Source organism: Vidua chalybeata, chromosome 2 (assembly GCF_026979565.1).
Source record: "Vidua chalybeata isolate OUT-0048 chromosome 2, bVidCha1 merged haplotype, whole genome shotgun sequence".
NCBI lineage: Eukaryota > Metazoa > Chordata > Aves > Passeriformes > Viduidae > Vidua > Vidua chalybeata.
Genome location: NC_071531.1, coordinates 74,421,304 through 74,435,874, shown reverse-complemented (window position 1 = coordinate 74,435,874; position 14,571 = coordinate 74,421,304). Strand labels below are relative to the sequence as shown.

The 14,571-nt window shown below is 47.1% G+C and overlaps 1 protein-coding gene across 6 annotated transcripts in view; it reads left to right on the top strand.

Annotated features, from left to right (window-relative positions):
* The first annotated feature begins 4,318 nt into the window (after positions 1 to 4,318).
* The window catches only part of FOXJ2 (forkhead box J2), a 31,447-nt gene continuing 21,194 nt past the window's right edge, over positions 4,319 to 14,571 (top strand). Inside the window, exons 1-2 of one of the 6 annotated variants that reach the window (XM_053934508.1) lie at positions 4,320 to 4,798; positions 8,776 to 9,733. The gene's annotated coding sequence lies outside the window, so the exon portion shown is untranslated. Of the gene's footprint in view, positions 9,734 to 14,571 lie in introns of all 6 variants that reach the window. The other 5 variants (XM_053934504.1, XM_053934506.1, XM_053934507.1 and 2 more) reach the window with 5 other exon arrangements.

Genomic DNA, 14,571 nt, shown 5'->3' with positions numbered 1-14,571 from the left:
TTTTAATTACCATTCCAACCAGCTTTCAAGAAACAGATAAAAGCTTCACCATTCTACTTCCCTGATTCATCCCTAGCACCTTTTACAAAATCGTGGGTACAGTCTGTGTTGTGTTCCCTGAAGCTCTGGTGCCATGGCAGCTTTTCATGGCAGACCATATATTTTCCTAATCCAAGAAGCCCCACTACTACTCACTTGAAATTTTCTGGAATTCTCGGAGGTATAGCATATTATATTTTAAGATTATCAGTTTGGTCCAACATTTCTCATTATCCACCGTCAGTCCTTGAAAGCTGCTTCATTATAAAAAACAGAGTGCATGCAGGACAGGAATACAAAAGTCTCAAAACTGAAAGTGTATGTGAAAAAACACATTGATTGTTCTCTTTAACCACCCTTGATCCAACACATCCACTAATTGTTTCACAGGCTTCCCATTTCTCATTTATTTGTTTCATTCATTTCATTGCTTGCTCCACAACTCCCTGTTCTGTCTTCCCTCCTAATCATTAAATGCGGCAAATTCAAGCTTCTCCCTAGTGTATATTTTGAAGAACCTCTTGCATGACTCTGAAATTATAAGTTAAGTCACACAGGTATCCTATTTTCCTTTTGATCCATAGGAATGCTTGTCATCCAAGATGATTATTATTGCTGATATCATAGGTATCTGCCAGCACTTCTAAGGATTTTAATCTTTTACTATTAACTCTGATGTCTGCTTCTCAGTCAGAATGCAATGGCATGAACTGCTCATTAGTTTGAGTTATTGCGATCAAACTTTATATCCTGTCTGCATTTTCACACCATCTGCTTTTGAAGTGGCAGATAGGCTGTTAATCAGACTCACTGTGCTTCAGTGCCTGTGAAGTGTACTGGCTCTTTGAAAAGTGACTTCAGGTGGTTCTTCATTTACTGTTTCAAGCAACTTCTGTCCACACTTACAGGCAGCCAGAGCTTTCCTAGCTGCCAGTCCTGGGAATGTGTCCACAGCTTTCCTTTCCTGGTACCAATGTCCAATATGAAGACCCAAACTTTGATGCACAAAACAGGGTTTTCCTTAAAGGACAGCTACCAATTGATTTTTTGGTTTGTTCACTATAAGCATCCAAAACTTAGAATACAATTTTGTCAATACAATTCAAAAGGAAGGAGCAGTATCCAGCTTCCTCTTTCAGAGCTATTTTTATTCTGCAGGCCTAACAAGCAAGATAAACAGTAAAAATTACTTCTGCCTATCAAGTCGAAAGAGCCAAAATGCACCTAAGCATCTTAACTCGTGTGTAAGAAGGTACCTTTTCATGTAGGCATTTCAGAGAAGGCTCACTTTATAACTTTGCTGTACTTTGTATTCATTGAACCTGTGGTAATACGTGACAGTACCTCTGTGAGCTTTGGGGCCCTAGAATCTGACCTTCGATATCAATTTGTCTGTCTGTCCAACAACTGAAATGTTTCCCTTGTGAGTACTTCACAATTCTTATCATAGTAACATTATGCAAATCTTTTGAGTCAGGAAAGTGCAATTATCATGGAAATATTTTTTTTCATGGAAAACTCTTTAAATGATCTACACTGAAGGAAAAACAGCATGACTTGAAAATGTATGCAAAACAAATTTATTCACTGACACTCCTTTCTCTTCCTAAAAAAGTGCCTTTGTCTCACCCAAGTCTTCTAGAATAGAGCACAGCAGACCCTAAGCCACCAGAAAAACTTGTGAAGACCTCGACACCCTGGTCTGCCAGACGACAATGGCCAGGAGTCCCCTCCACAGGGGTCCCCAGTTCTCTATCCTTACAAGCACTGAGATCACACAGGAGTTTGCATTTAAGTACTACTTAGAATTGCATAGGCTCATGCAGACTCTGACAGCTCTGACTTTACCTTCCAGGTTTTTCAGTTTGAACAGAAGCTCTAGAACAAGACTCCTGTATATGATCTTCCTCCACGAACCTTTCCAGATGCCACTGTTCCCAGAGGCCCATTCACAGCACAACTCAGCCACAGGGAACCCATAGGAAGGGCTGGGGCAGACCAAGAACATCATGGTTAAAATATTTTCCCCAGTTTGTGTTAGATCTGTATCCTGACTCCTGCCTCACTGCTCTGATTTCTGTCAGAGATACCACAATCTGAACACATAGTTAAGCATTGTGCAGCAAGTATTTGTCATTTTGTATCTCCCTGGTATCTCCCATGTACTGACTGAATGTCCTAATGACTGGGGTTTGTAATCCACCTATTTTTGTCTCTCTGAATATTTAATCAATCATTCACACAAAGAGGATAAGCTTCAAGGGGAAAAAATGCATTAAAAACCAATTACCTCCAATTATCCAAAGCTGAATAAAAAGAGCATTTGCCTAGGATACACTGGCACATCTCTCTTTCAAACAGGGCATTTGACCTCTGGACACAGAAAGAGCAGTCTCCCTCTGCTCACGATCCTTGGGAATAAGCCCTACTCTGTTCCCGTGCCTACCTACAGCCACTGTGCCTGTCTGAAAGATCAAGGGAAAAATGGGTGAGCCAGGTTTAAACCTCTGCTAAAAAGCCATGAAAAGAATGAAGGTCCCTTGCAGAGATCTAAAAAACCAAGAACTCATGTAGGGTTCATGAAAATAAGAGACCAGATACAGGAGACAGACTTTATTTTTGTCCTTGCAGAGGGAAAGGTCACAGCACAAACTAAAGATTTAAAAGGCTTAAGAGAACCAGAATGAAAAGAGACATTACAAATGCACCAATTAGGGGAAAAGCTTCAGTTAGAACTTGTGCCTTGTCACTCATCAAAGAATCCAATTACAAGACCAAAACCAGGCTTTGTTAGTACTGCAATTCACAGCACTACCTGCTTCAAAGCACATTAAAGTGCAGCTGCTGCCTGAAAAGTGACTATCACAGCTACGTGGGATGGCATGGAGCCTGCACAGAATCTTGGAGGAAACAAAGACCCAACCTTCAGTCCCTAAGGAATGAACACAGCGACTTTCCTTGTTTCAACAAAGCCTCATTGTATTGGAAGTACAGCCAGTGGCCCTGTCTTGGACTTCTGAGGACTTCAGGGAGAGCCTGTACTGTTTGAGGTCCTATTTGAAAGCAGAGGTGGACCTGGAAGAGACGGGACAGTCCATGTGGAAACCATTTTTGTGGGTTGCAAGAGACAGAGGGGCTTCTGTCCACCTAAAATACTCCACTGCCTTTCCCAGTGACTAAACCTCTGGAGCACGACTGGTTTGGGTTTGGCTGGCATTCCTCAGGCAGGGAATGGCTGAAAGACAAAACACACCCCACTGCTGGAAGCCCGAGTGCAGTGTGTGGGAAGGGTGCAGGGCAAAGCTCTCTTCACCCTGAGAATTCTGTCCTACCCGCTGTGCGAGTAACTAAATTAAACTTAAAGGCTTCCAGGATGAAAGGACATACTCTCAAGATGTGCCAGGGGAAGTTTAAATTGGGTGAATCTAGGTTGGAGGAATTACTTCACCAAAAGGGTGTTTAGACATTGGAATGGGCCGCCCTCAGAGGTGGTGGAGTAACCACCCCTGGAGGCGTTTAAAGAACACTGGATGTGGCACTCAGTGCCATGAACCATTGCCACGGTGGTGTTCCGTCACAGGATGGACTCGGAGATCTCAGAGGTCTTTCCCAACATCACTGACTCCGCGTCTCCACCCGCAGCCAGAGGGGCGCACACGGGTGAGGGCAGCGCGCGGGGCGCGGCCCTCACGCACAACATGGACCCCCCGCTGCCATTTTGCGGGCGCCGCTCCCCACGTGCCCCGGACACGGGAGACGGCCCCGCCCGCGCCCTGACGTCACGCCAAGCGCGTGCGCCGAGCGGAGGCGGGAGGGGGCGCCACCGCCCGAGGCCGCGGGGCGGGCCAGCCGGAAGCCGCCGAGCCCCGCGCAGGAAGTGGCCCCCGCGCGCACGCCGCGACCAGCAGCCCCCGGCTGCGGCCGCTCGCGCGGCCCTTTGTGACTCATGTGACTGACGCGCGCGGCGCTGACCAATGGCAGCGGCTCCTCCCTTGCCCGCCCGGCCCCGCCTCCTCTCGGGCCTCACGACCAATCGGGAGGGCAAGTTCGCCTCCGCCGCCCTCTCCTCCTTGATGGATGGGTGCGAAACCCAATGAGACCGCTAGCCCCGCCCCCGCCTCCCGCCAATGGGCGCCGCGCAATGCGGCGCTAGCGGGCCGGGGGCAGCCAGGGAGGGCCCGGCCGGACGCCCCCGCCCCGGCGGAGTCGCCGCTGCTGCCGCCGGCCGCGTTCCTGCGCCGGGGCAGCCGCCCCGCCCTCCCCACCGCCACCGTGAGGGGCTGCGGCCGCCCCCGGCCCCGGGCAGCCCCGCCGCCCGCCACACGTTCCCTGGCTGGATGCGACACGGGGCGGGGAGGAGCCGCCCGGCTGCTGAGTGCGGGGGCTCTGCGCGCTCTTAAGGTGGCCCGAGAGCCCGACGGGAGCGGGACCGGAATAGCCCAGGGTGTCCCCGGTGGGGCGGAGGAGGGGCGCGGCAGCGGCGGTGGGAGCTGCCTGGTGTGGGGGCGGCGTGCGGGGGCGGCTGCTGGAGAATGCCCGCTCGGCCGTCAGGGTGAGAGAGCCGGGTGGAGGTTTATACCGGGAGATGAGAGCCTGTCACATGAGGATTCCCACTGCAGAGACGGGGGGCGGCGGCTGGAGACTGTGTGCTTTCCTGTGTGTCCGAGGCTAGGCCAGCAAACACGTTTCTCGACGATTGTCCAACCTTTGAAACTTCGGAGCTCCCGGCAGGTGCGGTTGGCACTGGTGGAGATATCAGGTACACTGGCTTTCTTGTAGTTAGGATCCTAAACGTCTAATTGGTGAGTTTTAAACCACCAGTTTTGGCTTCTCGATTGTGCAAGATGCATCATTACACGCATAGGTATGTCATTTACATAGAACACACCAAGAAATTATTCAAGATACACAACGTGAGGAGCCAGTAAATTTTTACATATGTATGTACATAATCACAGAATCTGTGAGGTGGCAAAAGACCTCTGAGAGCATCGAGTTGAACCTTTGACTGAATGCCACCATAGCAACTAGAGCATGGCACTGAGTGCTACATCCAGTCTTTCCTTAAACACTTACAGGGACATAGGCATCACTGCCTCCATGGGCAGTCCATTCCAGTGTCTAATCACCATTTTCTGTGAAGAAATTCCTCCTGAAGTCCAACCTAAACCACCTTAGGCTATGTCCTCCTGTCCTGTCACTTGTTACCTGGGAGAAGAGGCCAACCCCCACCCAGCTGCCCCCTCCTTTCAGGTGGTTGTAGAGTGAGAGGGTTACCTCTGGGCCTTTTCTACAGGCTAAACAACCCCTGTTCCCTCAGTCGTTCTTGTACTTGTGTGCAAGTACATAAACTAAGATTTTCCTGGCTAAGAAGGGTTTTTTTAAAAAAAAAACCCAAGCCAAACACCTAACCCTGCCCAGGGCAAAAACATGTTAGGATACCTGCATGTTACATAGGATTCCTGAGATGCCTGTTTATTACTAGTTGCAAATGGAAGGAACAGTCCTTCAGGCAGGATGTAGAAGAGAATTCCTTCACAAATGCTGAGACTTTCAGTGTCCCAACTGCCAAAAACCAAAGCCACCTCCTACACCTTCCTGGATGCAAGAAGCCCCAACTGCCCGCTACCCATCTGTCAAAATTTATAGATCTTAGACAAATATTAACAATTCAGTCATGCGCAAAGCCTGTGGCATATTGAAAAAATTGTGAGAAGGATAAAATACATTGAATGCAATGTAAAAATAAGCTACTTGGTGACTGGTTTACTCTTTTTCCTGTGTCTCCATCTGCTCTCCTCTGTCTATTTAGCTTTGAAAGGGTTTGGGATGTGTCTTTGTTCTCTGAATGCTGAATATGATGATGGATCACAATCCGTTTATCTCTCTGCATTTCTGCCACACTGATCCTTTGCCCTGCCTCCCTAGGGCACTTTTTGTGTTGGATGGTAATTTTTGCATTTACATTCTTACAAGCAGTGGAAGAAGCTTTTAATTGTCTATAAAAAGCAGGCAGTACTTCAGATACTCATGCGAGGAGAGGATCCTGAAAACCAAAAGGAAAAATAAGTAGGGAACACACATCGGATGCCTGGCACACGTCGAGTCCAACCACAGCTTTTTACCACCTCTGCATTTGGCTACAGATCAAACAACTTGCAGATACCACCCTTCTGCCTCCCAGCACAATGATGCTCCTGCCTTGTATCTCAGTAAAGAGTAGTCTGAGCACTGTATGGACACAAATCCTAGCTAGAGGGGGACTCGGGAACTTGGACTAGGAGTAGCAGACACCCAAAGACCACCTAGCCCAAAGAGAAGTCAAAAGAGAGGCAAAAGAATAAGGGAGCTGAAGCTAAGCTGTTCACACAGGACTTGAGTGAGGCTGGGAGAAATGAAAGAATAGGACAGAGCTTTGCTATGGCAGTGGGAGGAAAAGAGATGGTTGTTGGCCCTTGGTAATGATCAAGAACACCATAATGGGGATCTGTAGTGAGATAATGTGAATAATATGGGGAAAAAGGCAGGAAACCCTCCTTGACAGAACAGGTAGTAGCAGAGGGTGGAAAGTTGTGACTAGAGCTGCTGGCATAGTTGCAGAAGAAGGGGATAGTGTGGGAGAAGGAGGACACAGAGAATTCTGAGAGGATGGAGGATGATGACTGACTTCCTGAAATGAAGGCGTGGAACTATGGCACAGGTTTTGACCTGTTGAAGGAATGCAAGGAGTCATTGCAGGTGCAATGGTAAACTCAGCTCTGCAAAAGCAGCAAGTCTTAAAACACCCCCTCTGCTATCTCAATTTTCATATTACAGTTTCCAAAAGTAAAAAAAATATTTTCTCAGAAAATGCCATTTCCTCCTAGTATATGTGCTGTCCTCTACTTCAAGCCTTATAGCATTTGGAAGGATTCAGATGTGAAAGCACACACAAAAAGATGAAATGATGAAATAAAGGGCGACTTTCAGATAACTGGGATAGGGGCCCCGGGGGGCCTGTTTCGGTCATGCTTTTCAGATTGACACATCAAAATTATCTGTCTACCACACTGGCTGCAGGTGTATGGTATACCAGGCAGCAGCTGCTCCTCCTCACACACACATTTTAGAGTATTCTTATTTGGCATACTTTACTGCACAGTCCCTTTAATGTTATAATGAACTCCTGCCTTGGTCTGCGTCCCTTAGACTTCTAGTCAACAGGAGGCTCCTAGTTTTTGGCCTGCTGGGTCAGAGTGGGACAGCACTGAGTGTAATTCACAGAGTCACAGAATGAGTTAGGTTGGACGGGACCACAGTGGGTCATCTGGTCCATCTTCCTTCTTTTAGCAGGGTCCTCCCAGAGTGCATTGTGCAGGATTGCATTCGGGTGGTTCTTGAGTATCTCCAGTGAGGGAAACTCCACAACCTCTCTGGGCAGCCTTTTCCAGCTGACAGTCTGTATAGTGCAGTTTACCTGCACAGTAAAGTTCTTCCCCATTTTCAGGTGGACCTTTCTTTACATCAGCTTCTGCCTCTTCATCCTAGTAGTTGGCACCACTGAGAAAAGCCTCGTTGCATCTTCTTTGGGAGGACCCCCACTTTAGATATTTATACACATTAATGAGGTGAATTAATGGGGTTTCCTATATGGTTCTAGCTGGCTGTAACACATAGGAGAGATAGCAATGAGACTTTTAACAGTATTGTCGTAGAAACGCCTTTTAAAATCTGGTGATGTCTCTGCAATAGGTTGTGGATGCACACAATGCTTGAGGGAAAGCTACTAGAGACGGCTGCATTGTTTTGGGGTGGGAGTTGACTCGGAGCACTCAGGGCTGAAGCAGGGCACCACCACTGCATGGCTGGTGTGAGCAGCGCGGGTCGGCAGACCCCGACCCAGGGTGGCCATTTGTGAGCCTCCGTGCCGGGGCTATGGCCGGCTGTCGCAGGGTTGACCCCGCAGCCGCTGCCCCCCGTTTAGAGCGGCGAAAGGCGGCTGCTGGCAGCGGCCCGGGGGCGAGGGCCCCACGGTCACCTCCGCGGTGAATCGCGCCCCAGTGCGGGGATGGGCTCGGCCAGTCCCGGCGGGCGGGCAGCTCCTCCCCACTGCCTGCCAGAGCGGGCAGGCAGCCACTGCTCCCCCGGCCCGGCGCCTCCTTAACCCGGGGAGGCGGGGGCGGCCGCGGCCGGGGGGAGCCGGGGGAGGCGGAGCGGCGGCCGGGGAGGAGCCGGGGCCTGCAGTAGAGCCGCAGCCCGGAGCAGCAGCCGCGGGAGCGGCGGGGCCTGGAGAGAGTCAGCGCCGCCCGGGCCGGGCCCCCCACACCGGAGCCCGGGGAACCCCCCGGGGAACGAAGCCGCGGCCCGGCGGAAGGCGGCGGAGGCGCCGCGCAGCCCCGCGCAGGCCCGTGAGCCGCCGCGGCCTCCCGTGGTAGCCGAGCCCGGGCAGGAGGAGCTGGGGCCTGGGGGGAAGCCAGGGACAGCGGCCGGGGTGGGGGGACACCCCCGTAGCCTGCCGGGGTGGGGAAGAGACCCTGCCCGCCGCCCCCCGCCCCGTCCGCAGCCCCGTTAGGCAGCCCCGCGCCCGGTGTGGGGACACCCCGGCGCCCCCCCCGCCAGGCCCCTTCCCCGCAGCTGGTGAGGGAGCTTAACACTTTCCCCCTTCCCCACTAACGAGCCAAGGGTGTGCGGAGGCCCCCGGCACCCAGCCCTAGTAACTATCTAGAAGCAGGTCTGCTCTTTCTTGTTGTGGAACAGAGCCTTCTGGAGCTCCCTCGATACTTGTTACGGGGAGAGGTGTCCTCAGACCCCAGTTCCTGAGGATTGTGACAATAACCTTTACTGCCGACTCCCTCCTGCTGCTGAGGAAAGTCTTCTCTCAAGCAGAGCGGACAGCCCTTCCCCAGACCAGGTAGTAGTGGGTGCCTTTACAGGGGAATCCTGTACAATCCTGTATGCCCAGGAGAGGCAATTCCCAAGACAGAAATAAGCAGGAGCTCCAGATACTTACCTAGTAATTTTAATTATTTACATCTGCTCAGCAGGTGATAGAGCAAAACAAGGGAGAGAAAGCAGAGAGAGATTTAGCTAGTTTTTTCCAGTTGCTGTTAACTGGAGTTAAAGGTAATTTCCAATACTGATCTCATCCTCCTTCATCCCAAGGAAGATCCCTCATCCCCTAATCCCAAGAGGGTTTTCTTCAAATACCCCGTGCAAGGAGAGAAGACACACCTCCTAGTTACAGGGAGAGGAAAAAGCAGATTTCAGTGATCATATCCACAGAGATAGCAAGAATTGTTTTAGAGAAAGAGATTTTTTTTTTCCCCTTACAGGCAAGGTGTACCTAGAGAAACAAGATTTCTAGGCAGGCAGATTGGGGAAATTGATTTCTGAAATAATCTGACCATCAGTGAAAAGGCTGTTTCCCGGGGAACACCCCTTCAGTAGTTAGCTGCCAAAAGGGAGAGAGGATCTCCATCCCAGGATAAAACCAGCAGTTTTAGGGGACTGACAATCCAAACCAGATTGTTTTAATACTCAAGATCCTGATTTCATCCACGATCCTTCTGCCCTCGAAATATTTTTTGAAGAATCCATTGGAATAGCTGACAGCGACCGTCTGAGTATGGGTCTCAGAGAAGGAGTGTGAAGGGCAGCACCCCAACAACCAGCACTGAAGATAATCCACCTCCCTCCAGAAAATCTTCCAGACAGAGTGAGTGACCACATTATATCACCTCTCTATTCCTAGCTGTCTTCTCTCACCTTCTGTCCTTGTTTTCTGTGTCTCTTCTTCTCTCATTGTATCTGCATGCTTTTAATCTTTTAGCTCTTTCTGTTTCTGGACCTCTCCCCACCTTGTTTTTCTGTGTGTCTTTCTCACTCATTCATTTAGCTCCTTTATGGAGCTAAATGGAATTGACCTGATTATTTCCCTCACTATTTAGCTTATGGGAGACCTTAGCCCTATTTGATTGTAAGAAGCTTCTCTGCCCTTTCCCTTCTACTTTCTTTCCCTGGTTCATTCATCCTAGACTCAGCGTTAATCATCACTGGTGTGAATTAATTTCTGTCGTTTAGGGGTCACTGAGAATGATAACAGTGGCCAAAAAAAGCTTTGAGGAGACAAGAACAGTGATTTGTAGTACCAGTGTCCAAGGATGCACCCACGGGGTGGAGTGTCAGTTCTCCATGTGGGTCCTACTGTGTTTGTAACTGTGGGAATAAAATCGTTGTGCGGTGCAGACCTCGCTGTGCTTGGGGTCTGAACCTACAGATTCCCATGCAAATACTCTGAGATGTGTGTCCTAATGTACCTAAGGGACTGTGGGATGAATTCTGGAAAGAGTGCCCTTGAGAGTGGGTCCTGTGGTGCTCAGGGGCCTGGCAATGAAGGCTGTGGCAGTGCTGCTGGAACCTGCTCCGAAAGCCAAAAGAAGCTGCTTGGTTGCCACCAGTCTTCATCTGTGTTTTATGCTATGTTCAAGGGCTAGGAATGTGAATCCTAGGGCTGGTGCTTCATGAGCCAAGCTGCTGCTTTTTGTAAGTGAGGCAGTTAATTCCCAGCCACAAATGAGTATTCTGACACCACTGTAGTGATTTCCTGAGAAATCAAGTCTGAGGGAGACTCTGTCTCAAAGCCAAAGCAGATTCCAGTACCAGAAGAATCTTGGATATTTCACCTGAGGTATTGCTGGTTTTGGGGAGGTAGTAGTGAGGAAATCCAAGATCAAAGGGCCAGGACAGGGAGCCCTTTTGGAGAGCAATGGTTAAACAGGGAGTCCCTGAAGAAGGAACTCCTTAGTGTAATGTGCTTGCAAGATCAGACAAAAGATGCCAAAGTGATTCCCCATTTTGGCAGAGAATTTTGTCAGTTATCCACAGCTTCAAAAAGTGGCTCTTTCTAAGGGAAGACTGAACCATCAAGCATACATATGTTCTGGGGGTACTGTTAGATGCCCTCCTACCTGTTGCCCTATAGTTATGCAATCAGCCTGTTTTGAGTAGAGCTATGCTATCTAGCACAAAGGAAGAGATAACTGAGGCATTTTGGCCTTTGTACATTCAAGGGGGTAAACTGACTTTTCATGCTCGTGAGGTTAATTTACTTCACGCTGTCCCCTTCTTCACAGTCATGACTTGACATTTTTCAAGTGCTTTTGCCTCTGATGGATACCAGGGCACGTTACAGAATATATACACCAGCCTTAACAAAATTCTGCTCTTCCACAAAAATTACCTTTTTGCATATGAAACATTTCTTTTGTTCCATTAGTGATAAAGATTTGGTATTTGTTGCCTGAGCTTTAAATGTTCATTACACACATAAAAGACTGGAAGTGGTGTGCTATAGATTGTTATTTATTTGTTAATTGCTGACAAGGCATTCGGTACTGACTTGGACACCAAATTAAGACAATCTCTGCTCAAAAGATCTCATAATCTAAAACACAGCTATACAAAAGCTGGGACATACTAATGAATTTTAGGGAATAATTTTTCGTGAGCACAGCTCTTCAAAGTGATCATGGTATTCACATCAAATGTTTATCACAGGTGAAAATGCAGCTTCCTCTGAGATGGAATACTGCAGCTGCTCTGCACCATTTATTTTATACAAAAGTATTTATGCAAGAAAAAGGGAGGGTATTATTTATCTTCATTAAAGTGCAGGGTACTTTATAGACACATTTAAATGCAAGTGTTACGTCAATAAGAATGTGTTACGTCATTAAGAATGTTAAACCTGACCACCTAAAATTAGACTTTAAAAACCACATGAATGTACCTACGTAAATAGCCTAATTCTTATAGATGCCTAAGAATGTAGAGTTGGCTTCAACAGAAGCAATGAAGTCGTCTACATTTGAGGAAAAAGAGACTTGTGTGTGTATATGGGTTTGTAAATTTAAATTTGGACATTCATGCTTCCAAAAGTTGACTTTTTAAGTTGAAGGAGTCTGATCCTGTCCTATGGGCACTCAGCTCCCCTCTGAGAACTGATAGTGTGTCATTTCTCAGGTCAAGCCCTTAAGCAAAATGAAATTAGACGGTCTAAAGAGTTATGGGAAATGGATTATGTTACTGAAAGATCATGAGGTTATAATACTGTTTAAGTATGTGTTCTATAACTTCTTGGGTTTTATCTTGAAATGTGGTTTTGTAGGCAAGTTTCTAGGTTAGAATAAGGTGTCCAGAAAGTTGGAATAAAAGAATGAAGCAGTTTGAGGAGTTGGGATCTAAGTTTTCAGTCCGAGAGAGGGATTGTGACTACAGTAGTCCTTCTGGTTTGGGTTTTTTTGCTGAGGTTTTTTCCCCCCCCTCTAAAAATACAGCTGAATGTTGGTATCTCTGAAGAAGTTTATTCTTATCATAGAGGTACAGGTTACTACCTCTTTCCCTAAACTTCAAATGACCTTCATGTAGTGGGAAATTCAGTCTGCATCCCAGTTTGGATCTTTGGCTCTTTACTTCAAATGTCAGAAAGGAGGTGTGGTTAATGGCAACTGTGATATGGACAGCTGTCCCTCAAGAGCAGGACTGAGCTGATTATCTCATTTTACACAGCTGTCAGGCAGGAATTGGATCTCGGTCATTAGCAACCAAAAGATGAAAAATGCTTCTGGACTCATTTTTCCATTTGTTTCTCCCAACCTTGGGTAGAATAGTGATTTTCATGCAGAACCTTCTATGTTTTTGTAGTACTCCATTTGCAGAATCTGTTCCTGAGTGATGCATCAGAACTGAAACTTTAAAGGATACTGGTTTTAGTCTGGGAGGCATTTTAAAGATGAGTAGTCCCTAGATTGATGGGCAGCCTAATGTGATAGCTAACATGTTTGAACTCTCCAGTTGTGTTAACTCTGAGGCCTAAAGAAAAGCCTTTAATTTGCTGTTTTGTTGGCATTGGCACACATTATTTAAGCAAGAATATCCACTTGATGAGTTCAACCTCCAAATACTTATTGTCTTTGTAGGAGGCAGTATTGCTACTTGCTATCTGTTTTGCTGGTTTTGTTTCCTTCTTCCTTCTAAGGGATATATGATGAACATCAAAATCTATAACATATTTCTGCCCCGAACTCATGTTTTTAACTTTTTAAAGGCCGTCTGTGTATGTGTATTACTGAGAGCAAGCATGCAGCAGTATGTTTTCACAATTAATTAATTGCAAATTTTCATCTTAAGTTTGAAGTGCAAATGTAAAATTCTGTGAATGTTTCAAAATTTGGAGATCTCACAGCCAACTTTAAGACCAATTTAATGCTATATCCTCTGGTGCTTTGCCAAGATTTGGACTAGATCGTTGTTTTATCCATCTGTCTCTGACCTGCCCAGTCTTCCTATTATGAACCTGATACTTCCTTACGTAGGCAGCACAGATTTAAAGGTAGACAGCATAGATTTTGGTAGTGCCTGACCTTTCCTGTATCTCTGGGCTCCATAGCATCATGTGGCACTCATGTTCCTCTCCTGCACCTTTAAGGCCCAGCATGTTTCCAGCCTGCCTACTTCTTGACTCGCATTTCCTCCTACACCCACTCCTCCTCTTAGTTGTTCCTGCTCTTTATATCTCTTTTCTCTTGTGGTCCCTTTGGCATTCTGTCCTATGGTCCTAGAAGCCTAAAATGCTGCTTTTTTCTTTATCAAGCAAGCATCCCTCATCTCCCCACTAGGATTCTTCACTGGCAGGAGTCTTTGACTGTATCTCACAGGCTCTGGTCTTACTTCCAGACCTGCATTTTGACTCGCTCCTGGTTGCCTTTCATTAGATTAGATGCCTGTGGACATGTAGGATGTTTTGTTTGAGGTTATCTTAAGAAACTTCTTTTTTTAATCACTGAAAATATCCAGTTCTGCTTGGCTGGGGAATGGCACTTGGTCTCCATAGTCCAGCTCATTTTCATTCTCCCACCCTCCCTTCTTTCTGGCCCCTCTCCTTCCTCAGGAATAGCTATATTGTAGTTAGTTAGAATAAAAATCCCTTCCATTGCATTCTCCGGTTCCCTCTAGCAGTTGAGGATCGTGGTTTTCAGAACTGGGCTGAGCATTTTGTGTAAGGCCCAGTACCTCATTCCTCATCTTTCTGAGCTGGTCAGTTTATTTGATGTGAAATCAAGAACTAAGGGAATGTGTGTTCTTTTTTTGGCCTTTTTTATGTATAAGAGAGACTGAGTAATGAGGGACAGGGTGAGATGATGAGTGAGAGCTTTTATACCTCGAGGAAAAAAATATTTGCTTTTTTGTTTTTTACCATTAGCAATTCAAATTTTGTTTATGCTCTCTGCTCTATAAAGACTGTGGCTGATTATAGCAGAAATATGTAATTACTGTTAAAAGTTCAAATCTGAATAACTGGGAAAGAATCTGAGCACTTTGTGGTCACAAATTAAAGGAGCAAAGTTCCTGAATTCTCAGTTTCCCCTAAAAAAACTGTTGTTAAGTTAAACCAAGACAAATTCTCCCTCCCATCAGGAACTTGCAGAGAAAAATAAACAAGCTGCTAAGACAGTTATATCTGAAATTCTTTTTATCTGTACCTGAACAAAGCAG